The sequence below is a fragment of the Lygodium microphyllum genome, unplaced genomic scaffold, assembly GCF_053477565.2.
Source record: "Lygodium microphyllum isolate KBCC unplaced genomic scaffold, Lygodium_microphyllum_v1.1.10 scaffold_33, whole genome shotgun sequence".
NCBI lineage: Eukaryota > Viridiplantae > Streptophyta > Polypodiopsida > Schizaeales > Lygodiaceae > Lygodium > Lygodium microphyllum.
The window spans coordinates 1,308,685-1,322,465 of record NW_028229516.1 but is presented as its reverse complement, the minus strand read 5'-3'; positions in this window follow the sequence as shown (position 1 = coordinate 1,322,465).

Sequence of the window (13,781 nt, the reverse complement as noted above, 5' to 3'; positions counted from 1 at the left end):
GAAAATTTCTTTATGAACATTTTCGTCGCTTTTAACATCGGTATAAGGCTTATATCTTGTAGTGTTTGGTGCACAAACAAAGTTTAATATTATGTTCAATAAGGCATGAAAATTGCGAGCTCATTACATACAAAGTTCCATTAATATTGGCATGAAAATTACATTTAATCATGTAAATTTTCATGTAAAAATTAATGTTTATATGTCAAGATATAAATGCCAAATTAGACGCGGGTCTTTTGACTAGTAGCTTATCAGTTCAAAGACTATATCACTATGGCCATCTCTAGGCCCTAATCACTTGTAGTGAAAGTTCCTAGTTCAATTGATTATATAGGAATTATGTCAATGAAACCAATCACTATAGGAACTATATCACTATGGCCATCTCTAGGCCCTAATCACTAGTGGAACCAAGTTGAACCAGTAGAACTAAGAAAAGGAAGCAATGCTAAGATACATTTATAGCTCTAAAATGAAAGTATAAACTAAGTCATGAAAGGTAATCTCAAATTTTAGGTATCACTCTTGATGAAGTGTAGGAATATTAGTTTTTTTAAAAGGATTTTGTCAACCAGAAAAAAACATAACCTTCAACCCACTTATGGATGTGATTTCCAACTCAAAATTGAAATGAGATCTTGGTCAAGCCTTCAAAGAAAGATAAAAAATAAGGAAATTCAAAGTACACTCATCACTCAAAAAATTACCCAATACTATTTGCACATTGGTGAATCCCTGTCATAAAGGATAAGACATAGAATGAGCATACATTGATGCTCGTGTATGTATGATTAGTCATTTATGTGTAGAAAGGATTGGTCTCCACATTAGTTGAATGTCAAGATTGAGAATAAATCCCAAGGAAAATCATTTGAAAGTAAGATGTTTAGGTGTGGTAAAAGATTTGGAAGTCAAAGTGTTAGATTGGATGATACATTACCACTCATTTTAGATAGACCAATATGGCTAATGAAAATTGAAAACATATAATCTAATTGGGTAAGAACATTATAGATTTGTGATGCACAATGAGCATCATCAAAATAATAATACGATGAACATGAAAGTGCTTAAAGAAGAAGTAGAAGTAGAAGAGAAACTTCAATTTGAAGACTCTAGTTATATGTAAACGAACAAGGCAATGGAAGTTCCAACTTAACTCTAGACAATCTAGTGAAAAGTTCTTCACTCTGCTTTGTAGATGGATTAAACTTTTGAAAACATGCAAGTTAGCAAATGGATCCTTTGAAGAAATTGACTTCTCTTTGAAAAAAAGTATAGTCTATTGAAATGTGTTATCATAAGCTGTCTTATTCTCATTTTATTTAGGGCTAATGATAATCTTCAAAGACAATAGAAACTCCTAGGTATGTGATTGAATAACCCATACATCTACTTGGACTAAGATGATCTAAGGTTAGAGTTCACCAAGATCCTTATGTAGCAATAGGTATGGTTGGTATATTTGAGGTAGATCAAGACCATCATGTTTCCATGTCTCTTGCATTCCTTAGAATTTCACATATTGTTACATACTTAACATGAAAGTGGTAGTTAAAAGTAATATAGCCTTGTAGAATTTGTGACATGAGGGAAAACTAATACATAAATGATATCGAAAAATGTACATTAACAATTCTAACAAGATAGTAGCAATGATATTGCTTGGCATATGAATGCCAATTTAATATGTAGAGGCTATTCTAAATTTTTGAGCAAAGCTTCAATATAGCAGGTTAAAGACTTGAGATATGGGGAAATTGGATGCTTTAAAATGGTTTGGGACACTTTGAATATATGCAATATACCTTGTGCTCTAGCCCATGTCTTCATATATATTGTGATATTGAAGGCCTAACTTAAAGTAGATATAAGGTTTAAAAAAGGGGAGGAAACTAAAGGGCTTAGAGTAGTTGGAGAGAAGTGGAACGTAAGTAGTATCCCTTGATTTAAAGCTAGTATCTTGATAAATATAATCATAGCAAGTGCTTAACCCTATGTAGGGTTCAATATTGTAGGATCAAATGCAGTATTAGACTTTTCTTTTAATGGAAAAATATTTTTGGAAGGTCTTCAAAGACAAGAGAACCAGGAATAAAGAAAACTCTTAGAGGCCACCAACGAGAAAGAAACAATATAAAATAGGTTTGAGAAACCCATATAAATTTGGACTAGAAGGCTCTATGACCTTTCATTAGGCCATTGGTGAGCCTCATTGGAGTTTTTAGTGAATTGTTCACCAAGACTAAGGCATGCATGCCTCATACATATGCTAAGTACATATAACAAGACTTGTAACCAAGACAACAGGGTGAATTTTGCAAATTGAGCTAGAATTATTACCAAACATCATCATGCCTAGAGCCTCCAAGACAAACATTACACCCTTCAAGCTCATAGCCTTGGCAAGAATGTGACAAATATAAGAGAAAATGAGCAAGAGCAAGAAGTTGGGCACATTTCTTGGGTTTAAATTGCTGCTTATAGGTGGATATACTTGCATAAGGCCCCATCTCCATAATGGGTTTAGTCATTTTCCCAAGTGGCCTTCAAGAAAATTGAAATGGACCCTAAAGGGAGTTGTGATCCATGAGTTGTTGTGGATGTGCCCTTAGTGCTCGTTCTAGAAATTCATCCTAACATATCTAGTTATAGCGAAACACCATTGCCACCAACACAATCATGTGGAGATGAAGGTGTTTAAGACATTAAGAATAGGAAAATGGGGACTTGGGCTCTAACTAGTGCTTCCAGTACATCATGATAAGGGTGCATGGGCATGGCAAGTCCATGCCTTAATCTATCTTCTCTTCTTGGTTCATTTTAACATTGAGTTGTGGATTGCTCTTTTTACAGTTTGCATGTTGACATGAAAAGCGTTACAACGATATTTGGGAGTACCTTAGGAATAGTAAAGGTGAGTGCAAGAAGCTAGGCGATCAAGGGTTTGTCTACAAGAAGCACTCTAAGAATGTGCATGAATGCAATCAAGGATCCAAAGCATATTGCATTGATGAATGTTTTACTTTTGATGTTGATCAAATTTCTAGCATGGGTTTATATACAACCCTGTTGCTCTACTTGTTATAGGTTGATAAGCAGAAAGTGACATAGGTAGCGGACAGATAGAGAGTTCTAAAGGTTTCAAATCATGAGTTGCTTTACTTTCATTGGTCAAAAGGCCAAACGATCATGTGCGCAGTCTTTGAACAACTAATGAAATCGTGGTTTCTATTGGAATTTCGAAGTTAAAGTCAAGGGACCGACTCGAGTGTGGATGTCCTCGCCAAGCCTATGCCTATAAATTTTTAGGCACGTCCTTGGACAACAGGCAAAGTGGGTGCTTGTAAACTGCGACATGAGATAACAATTAGTGTGGTTGTAAACCTAATTGAGGCTTGGCACTAAGTCAGGCACTAAGTCCAATCCCTATACTGGCGATGATCATGAAGAACGTTGTGATAGTGGGCAAGTACTGGATCCTCGGCCACCATACAGTGTTGGGTCGTGGAAGTGAGGCCATGATGAAGCTGGCCCAGAACCTTGCACAAGGACAAGTTGAAGATGCTGAACAACCCATCGCATCTGCAATATTATTGGCATGACAATGATAGGTCGGTTGCAACAACTACTAGCGTTCTAGACAACGACAGTAGTAGCACAGTCTTGGGAGTGCAGGAGATAAGAAGCGCGCTTGTAATATTTCCACTTAAAAATATTACTAGAAACGACTTCCCGCACACCGGGTGAAACTCATGCAAAGGTTATTTTCAGTATTGGAATTACCAACAGTGTAACCTGTAAACCGCACACGAGGAATCAAGGCCTTCACATTGGCAAACCAAGACCGGGGTTCAAAACCACATAAACCGCGGGGAAACTCCCTGTTAGGAGGAGGTTAAGAGGATAAGGTGCAAATAATTGCAAATTTTTTTACTAATTTTCCCCCAGCCGATGCGTGGTTGAGGGAAGGGGATGAGCTTAGTGAGATGTGGACTACATGAGGAGGGGGGGGATGCCATGCAGTGGCCACATAGTGGAGGCCCCTCTCCCCCCCCCCCCCCCAACCTATACAAATCCCCCCTGGGGGGTAACAAGGGAGAGGGAGGCTGTTTGAGGCTCAGGAACTACGGACGTCACTGTAATAGGAGGAGGCTGCCGTTGTGTTCACCGTAGGTCGCCGATTATCGTCGCCAGCTCTGCCATAGGCCATCACGCCGCCACCATTCCCCTGTCAAGTCCACCTTTCTTCCTCTTGCCTAAACGATATCATCTACCTCCATGTTATTTCATGGCTGTTGTTTGAGTTAGAAGCTCCTAGAAGCTTCTTTTAGGAAGCTTCTAAGGGGCTTCCTTAACACCCATTCCCACAAGGCCCCCATAAAAACCAATCCTAGCCCCGCGACTTTAAAGCCTCCATTCCCACAAGGCCCATTCACAAGAGCCTTTTTCACAAACCCCCTCCTCTCCATAAGGCCCAAGCTCCAAACCCTAAGGCCTTCCATAAGCCAAATCTCGCAAGCCGGTACTTCTTCAAGGATCCGTACTTCAAAGGGGATCTCCACGTATGAGAGAGATGGACAAAGATCTTAAGGCTGCAAACCAAGGCAAGTAAATTCGTAAACCGTGAAGGCAAACCAGAAGCCGAAATCATGTCTACGATGGCCCCTAAAAAGTCACAAGGTGCGCCTGCAAAAGGTTCATTCACGTGGATATTTTTCCGAGCCCACAAGTCTAGGTTTTCTTTCTATTTTGATTTCACGTAAAAGTATTGCATTATGCACAATAATTTCATGGACTAGGATGCACCTATGCATGTCAAATCCACCTAGTTAAATGCAATTGGAAATAAATTGGCTATTTAGAATTTAGTAGAATTAACTCATGATACGAAATTAGTCATTTGTACTTTCAAAGGAATGAACGAAAAAAACATAAGGTGTCTATGCATTTTAGGACCTTATTACCAAGTTGCCTTTTGTGCATTTCAAAGTGACGGTCTAGAACGCCTATTGCCTATCTTTACAAGGTTGAAATTATTAAAGTACATCTTTGATTAGGCATTGAAAGATTAAATCGCATGTTGCATTTTTAGAAAAATCTTCTTTGTAATGATTCGTTAAGGTCTTATCAACTGTAGGAAATAGCAAAGCATGGAAAAGATTCTAAGGGTTGCATGAAATAGGTTAACTCTAGCTTCAATTGGCATACGTAGTAGTTAGGAAAGGCTGCATAATGTACATTCATCGTACAAAGAATTTCATTCATCAAGAGATGTAGTTAGGGAAAGGCTACATGGTTCATTTAAGTATAAAATCTTAAAAGCTTAACAACATGAATCGTGAATGCATGTCCTAGTAGGATCAATGGAAGCTATGCTGAAATTTTACATGCGCTTTGGTCTTAACAAGAAAAGTTAAGGATTGTGAATCTAATCGTACGTAGAGGCAATGAATTGTGTGGTTACAAGAATTCTGTCGTAATGCAACTAGTTTTCCCCTTTTAGATCAAGTTAACATCTCTAGAAATGGTTCATCCTTGTTGCAAGACAAGTAAATTGGATCTACTAAATCGCAAGGAATTCGCATAGGATGGTTCAATGGATACGATAAATACCCCAAGTGCTAACTAGGTTTTAGCACGATAAAGACTCGGCTTAGTTTCACACTTTTTGCCAAGTCGAAACCCTCATACCCAAAGGTCCTACCCACATTCACGGAATGTAGGGACAATTGAAGGCTCTTGCAAGAAATGATCTAGGGTTTCAACCCTAAGTATCACTTGTTCAAATGATGAAACTCCGATTGAATTGGAATCCATAGGACCGAACGTTGTCGGCCTAGTGCAATTAGGAATGGGTTGGGTAAGATGACACCCTAAACTCTGCTTTTTATCCAATCATGATTCCGTGGCCGGAAAACGTCGTTCGATGAGCGAAATGATCCCATGGAATAGATGCGACATTTATGCAAAAAGTTACAACGTCGCATGATCTTGTGGTTTGATCACAAGAGAGTTGCCAATTCCTTGGAATGAGATTGGCAGGTTCTTGCGCAAGTTTAACTTGCAAGAGGGTGAGTAGTCATCCTGTTATAACACCTTTCTTGGGAAAAAATTGCCAAGTTAAGGGAAATTAGGTATGTGCTTGGAAGCAAAGGATCAGTTGACAATTTAGAGTGACATGGTTGCTAGGATTTATTGTTAATGTATGAAACCTAAGGTATTGGTTAAGTTGGGTTAATAGGGTATGGCCCTAACCCAAGGACAAAAGGGTTAACAAAAAACCCTTGGGGATCTTACCAAGTTACAATTCATCTCGATCAAAGGTTGGATGCATTTGGAGAGAAGGATTCACTCCTTAGCAGTTGGCCAAATAAACGACCACTAGAAATATTTGTGCTTGTAACAGTTTAGAAGCACTGTTTGTATTGTTTGCTCAAGGAACTAAAGGATTGAAAGATATGTAATACTTCAGGTTGAAGGCCTAAAGCGAGAGACAGCTTCAATTACCCCCGATTTTCTGCCTGACCCTAAACAAGGGAGTTGTTAGCCACGCCGGGAATATGAACCGAACCCAACATGTGAGGTCTCTCCATTGAGCGCTACTTGGAGCAGGAGGACGCTTGGGTGCCAGGGGGGCTCTGGTTGTAAATCCCTTGCCTTTGGAGCCCTGCACAAAAGGCCAAGGTGACTTGGGATTGGATCTCGAGGCCTGCATACTAGTCTACGGACGAAATCTTGGATTAGTAATCCCTGTGGATTGCTGGATAGCCTTCGGGCGGATTATGGATTAGCCTGCTGGCTAGACTTTATGGATGTATTCCAAAGATAAATAAGATAACCTATTGTAAAGGAACTTGTTCGACACTGTTTTTCTATGTCAAGTGCAAAGATTATGTGAAGGAACCAGTGTCTAACGGCTGATTAATGAAGCTGCTTGATGCATGTCCAACTAAATGTGATAGGTAATTAGACAACTAAAGTAACCTTGAGAAAAGTGCAGTGGATGTGGCCATGGGTCCGTCCTACGGATGGGTGGTCCCGGTTGGCCGGGAAATTTTCTCAATCGAAATGGACAGCAAGGAGCTCCTCTCAAAGGAAATGAACAGGAAGGACGCTGACCTAGAGTTTAGGTTACAAAAATCTCGATTTATGTTGTGTTAGGGGGACGGAATGGGACATGCCTTATGGGTAGAGAGGTCGAGCCTTGCATCCCTCTCATTTTCCATTTTCCTTGAACCAAGTACAGCATGAATCGGCTTCGTCCGTGGCGTTTCTGTGTAAAGTAGTTTGCTTGGAGTTCGACACTAGTTGCCGTTTAGGAAAATGACCATTAGGGGAAACCCTGATTCAGGTTGGTCTTAAGTGGGAACGGCCGGAATACTTCCACTACGTAGGAGACACGAAAGGTCTTAGATCTCAAACCCTGTAACATTCCATGGGAGTGTCAGGCGGAGCTCTCTAGACTCTTTTTCCAATGGACTGCTAGGACGTATCCTGAAAGGGAACAAGTGAACGCCTTACAGCGCTGGAGCGCAAGATATGCTCCATGTGGCAAGTGCAGGGCCATGTGAACGTGCTGCAGCTGCATGAGGTCCTGGCGAGCGAGAGTCTGGTGTTTCTAATGTTGGAGTACGCGGCCGGCCGGAATCTGAAGACGAAGATGGCGACGAGCCGTTTCTAATGTTGGAGTACGGGGCCGGCGGGAATCTGAAGACGAAGATGGCGACGAGCCGGCAAGCGCGGCTGGGCGAGGACGACGCACGGCGCTACTTCAGGCACCTGGTCGAGGCACTGGACTTCTGCCATCGGAGGGGTGTACGTACCACCCGGACTTCAAGCTACAGAACCTACTTTTGGACGACTGCGATACTCTGAAGCTGGCCGACTTCCTGAGCGCCCTCGGATCACCTACCTCGTCTCCGGCAGCCGGCTATTATGATCATACCCGGGCTGAGAACCTGTTTCACGCTGGTAATGACAATATCCTGATCGAGCTGCCACAGGAGCGAGCTTTCCCTTATGTCGGGGATGAGCCTCCGCGCGGCGCCTGCGGCGCGCCGGACTACGTGGCGCCGGAAATATTAAGTGTGCTCACGGGCGCAGGCAGGAAGAAGACGCCGCCGCTGATGAGCTGGATTAAGAAGCACTCCGCCAGCGTCGCGTCAAGCGGCTGCCGACCTGTGGTCCTGCGGGATTGTCTTGTTCACCCTCCTGGCCGGCCGCACGTCCTTCCATGACGCCGCCATGAAGGGATTAACCCCTGAGCTCTACAAGAAGATATGTAATGCTGACTTCTCCTTCCCGCCCTGGGTATCCCCACAAGCCAGGACGCTTATCAGCCAGTTGCTCACTGTAGACCCCAGGGACCGCATCACAATCGCTGGACTTCGACGAGATCCATGGTTCTCAGTTAAGAATTACTCGTACGTTGGCCTGACTTCCTCTACTTCCGTTGATTATATTCCTCCCATACTGGTTGGTGACATGCAAGTATGGCAGGGACTGCCACCTACTGTGGCATCGGTTGCTCTAATGCGGTTCCAGCCGGACTTCCCCGTCTTCGACGACGATCTCGCCAACCCGACTACGCGATCGCCACCTGCACACTCTCCTGCAACTCCCGCTCCCGCACCAGCTCCTGCTTCTGCTGCAGCTGCATTATTGATGCCACAGCCAGCATCACTTCTCTCCGGATGGTGGTCAAAGTGCATGAGAAATCTCTTGCGCAGGGCCATTAGCACGAGCTCACATGCATTAGAAGGCACTGAGCTTTGATGAGAACTTCGGCTTCCGCCTTGTACCAAGAAAACTCCATTGTGCAAATACAGCAATTCCTTTTTTCATGTTCGTTAACCATTAGATTAAATCATCTCAAAGAAATGCAGAAAACTGCCTGCAACATTGATTTTGCACATGTCATTCGCGTCTGCCCGTGCAGGGGAGGCAGGGGATGGGGCCGACGATCGACGACAACAAGAAGCGTGTCGACGTATTCTCTAATCGTGATAATCGTGTCTCTCTACAATACACAACGATCGAATAGTCATAGTCTGCATCTCGTTGTTGTCGTGCAGTGTCTTTTTGCATCTATTGGTGGAAATGAGGCTGTCGGATATCATTCCGTTCACCTTTAGTTGAAACAGGTAGCCGTATATCATGCCCTTAACACTAGTCCTTAACGCTAGTCTTGTAGGGAGAAATCCATTTTTGGGGGCATTTGTAGGTACTCTGCAAAATCCTCTTGGTACACTAATCTAAACATCCGTAAGTAGTTGAAAAAAAATAGTGGGTATGTAAATCACTTTCACTTATTGAGACGAATTTTCTTATTTCTTCTAGATTTTTGACGTTCTCATGAATCATGATTCAAAAAAAGTTTTTGTAGAACCATTTTCACATAAAAATTTCCTCTTGTTGAAAAATCTTACAATGAATATTTTGGTACAAATACATTTGTCAATATGATGTATGAAGGTTCTCAAAAGTAATGAGTTCTTTCTTGCTAGAGCCATTTCTTTTGACTATTTTCCCCACTTTTGATTGCAACTAGTAATTTAGTATTTCTTCGTCTTCAATAGTTCATAGATCACGTACCTTCAAGGCTTTAAACATGTGGACACATGTGCGTGATTCCTATAATGTCACGTGTCTTCTTAGTGTCAAACACTGCTTTTCAACTTGTGGAATGTGCTAGATTTCATTCTTATTTTATGCAGTCCAAAGAGATCATAGGAAGTTTGGTCACAATCTTTATCAGAGTCATCTACTTTTTCATCACTATCGTTGCAGTCTTCTAACTCTTTCATCCCCCATCAGAACCTCATCAACAATATGTGTAATAATATCATCCTTCCTCATCTGAGCTTTCCAAGGTTAAGGACCCATATCTTAAACACTATTTACTTCAGCTTCCACAGTGCTTTCTCAAGATCGTGGTGCTCCAAAGGTCACAGCCTTCCAAACAGCTTTACATACAGAACAATACATATGTCTCATAAATTCTCATTGTTAGCCAACAAGTCAACTCATCTTTCTCTCTTACCACTTCGACACAGTCACAAGTGAGGACTGATGCATGGAAATAAAATAAAAACAAAACGATGAGTCTTCTCCTACTCTACTAAACACGATGACATCCTGCAGGAACACCAACTCCCTCAATATCATGGATGCCTTCTTTCGTTTGTCAATGTTGCAAACAAATTTTGTAGGCTGTATTGGATGATTAGAGTTGAGCTTGGATATGTTGCGCCTAAGGATGCTTTCGCTTAAAGCTATGCCAGAACAACTACAATGTGGTGGAATCTCCTACAATCACCCTGATATCCTTGTTCTCCAAGCACATCCTCCCCCAATACTATTTCTCCTCCTTACTTTGATCACCATGGTGGCCTGAAATCTTATTTGGCCCCGAACAGTTAAACACACCGTGCTTTCCAAAACAAAACTATTTTCTCATATCTTTAATGACAGTAGAAAAGCACACATGGGAGTCTCTCGAATCGCACCATCATCCATAGCTTTGCATGATAGGCTCCTTCATCCCCTTGCGTATGCTTTTTCTCCCCTTCTTTCCGTGTAAGAGTAGCATGAATGTGTCTTTGGGATACAATGTGCTCATCTTCCTCCGTCGTCAAAACATGTCTCATTGTAGCCTTCAAGATTTCAATCTAGAACATTAAACTCGACTGAGACACCAGTCTTCAAAGTTGATTAATCATGAGTATATGGTTCCCACATTCAAAGTCTTGTATCAGAGTCCACTATTGTACGCAAGATGAGCATTCTTCATAATCAATCAGTTGCAAAAAACACCCTTGTACTGGTTCTATTCATAGTTATAAGAGCCCTGATGATTTCTTTGATAATTTGGCATGCTAATGCTTAGTTTTGAAAGCTTCTTCAAGTCATAAACTTGTAGATGAAACCTATCATGGTCTAAAGCTTCAACAAGAGGTATAGAAGAAAATATCACTAAAGATTTTACAAGAGAGAATGCACAAAACGAAGATAAGGATGTTACCGGTCTTAATGTTTCATCAAGTTTCATTAGGTATAATCTGCCTACCGTCATATGATGAAATCTTTCGACCACCCACCTTGGAAAGGAGAGAAAAGGGTAGATTTTATGGGAAAAAACTCTTGGTTGAATGCTTTAAAGGCAACATGCACTCATGCTTGAAAATTATCGACGGGTACAAAGATGGTTTGACTCCTCCAAGTTAAATTATCTACTTTGCAAAAAGATTGAAAAAGAACGTATTGAATTAATAATCTCTCAAAATCACCATGAAATTTTACAATTGAAGTTTCATGGATGTGAGTACTTGTGGAGAGAGCATGATATTTATAACCAGTGAAAAAGTACAAGGCAAGATGAGATGAAGTATTTGAGGAGAAAGGGCCTGCTAAAGAAGGTAAGCTAGTCAATTTTTTTCTCATTAACTTTCCTAATATTTGAGAAAAATAATTTTAGTTGGTGAATCCATTAATTTTCTGGCATATAGAAAGAGTCCATAGCCTTTCTTGAAGTGGAAAGTTTGGATAACGTTGAACGTATACCTAAAGATGTGATTTCAAATACAATAGCATCACCAATAAGATAATATCATTTATATGTTTGGTTTTATGATTTTTTTGTTAGTTTCACTTCTTCCATACCTATATATATACCTTTTGATGGTAGTGTGAAGTACATACTCTTGTTTTTGACTCTCCGAAGCAAGATGTATACGTCCCGACTATGGATGATATTCCAATTGATCAAGCCTTGGAAAATGTATCTTATAAAATTGTGTGTTTATTTTTTAATGCATGAGTTTTAAACTTTTATGATATTTCATGTATTTAATATATATGTGTGGTATTATCTTAGCCTCCTGGAGAAAAAAACATCTTGAAAGGTTTGCATGAAGATAAGGAGAGAGGTTTATCATTACAAGTAATGATTTTATTTAAAAATTTTATATTTTTATGAGAAAATTTATATTTTATATGTGTTTATATGTGAAGATTTATTTGTCTTGGTAGATAACTATGTTTGTCAAAGGAGAAGAAAGCTTTCAAGAATTTCAAGATTATACAACAAATCTGGTTTTGGTATCTATGTTAAAATTTATTTTGACTACATATTTGTATTTTTAACATTTTATCTTATTATTTACTTTTAAAAAATGTGTTATTACTAAAGGATGTTGAAAATGAAGATGAGGATCTTGATGTGGAAAGTTATGTAAGCTTTTCAAAGTTGTTGTTACATGGTTTAACAAAAAGAGTATATTCTAAAGAAAGTATACAACAGAACATCAACACCTCAAGCAAAGATAAGGTATATGTTCTTTTTAAATATTCTAATTATATATTTTTAAATTTTATTACTAAGTTTATTTTCAAATATAGGTTTATGTAGATTAGAAAAATAATAAAGTAACACAAAAAATTTTGAGAAAGCGAAAGGTAAATATTAATATTTATGTGATGGTTATATTTACATAACATTGTGAAATTCTAAATGAGATTTATTATTTAATTATCTATATTTTTTTAAAGCCAAATAAAAAATGATGAATCGTTTGCAACAAACAAGCAAAAAAGGAGGTAACAACATCAATTAAAAGAAACTAAAGGTATTATACATAAATTTTGTATTTTTATAAGTTTTACATTGGAAGAATAATATAATCTAGTTATTTTATTTGGATTAGGAATGTAAGGATATTTCAAATTGAAGCATTGAAATTGATATTCTCAATGATATTCAAAGGGTAACTTTCTTAAGAGTTATTTTTTATTTATACATGGTATTCGTTTAAAACCATAATGATATCAATATGTATTTTTGAATATTATAATATAATTATTTAAAAATAAATTATACTAATTGAATATTTTGTGATTTATTTTATAATGCAAATTGATATGACGAAATAAAATATGCAGAAGGTACTTTGAAAGTACCTCGGTGTGCATATGACTCATGATATGTACTTTTCATATATAAATCTTAAAAAGACCTATGTTAGCTTTCGGGTCTTTTGTAAGGGTTCAAAAAAACCAACAAGTGATAATATAATACATGACATTATTCATTGGCTTTTAGAGAATGGTAAGATCGTAATAGCCACAAGCAACAATATGATTAGTTTGGATGTGAAGATTGTAGCATAGTGTTATTATACACTGCTCATTTGTAAACCCATTATTAATTTAGATTTTTTTTTCCTCTTTCATTGACACTATGTTTTCATGTTTTTATTTATTGATTTTATATTAATCAATTATATGTGCACTAGGTCTTATTTGAAATTAACTAAATAATCTCCATATAAATTTCTAGTTGAGAATTCTTAATATAAATTTTTTCTTAAAAATAGACAAAAGTAGGCATGTGCAAACTAGGAAAAATGTAATATCTCTAAGTTAGAGAAAAAATAGATTTATATAAGAAATTTCCTTGATAGAGAAATTATCATATGCAAGAACAATTTCCCATGTAGAGAGACAATAAAATTTACTTATGTTGGAAAATCCCCACACATGGAAATTTTTTTACATAAGAAATTAAAAAAAAGAGGATTCCCTATTAATTCCCTAGTTCAACACACATAAGTAGGAAAAGTAAATCACAGGGAAAATGGAACATTCCCTAGTTAAAGAAGGAGGGTAGGAAATTTTATTTTTCCCTACGTAAGAAAATTTTTCTATGTAGGAAAAGTAGGAAAATTTTCCTATGTAGGGAAATCACATTATTTCCCATGTAGGGAATTTTTTCTATG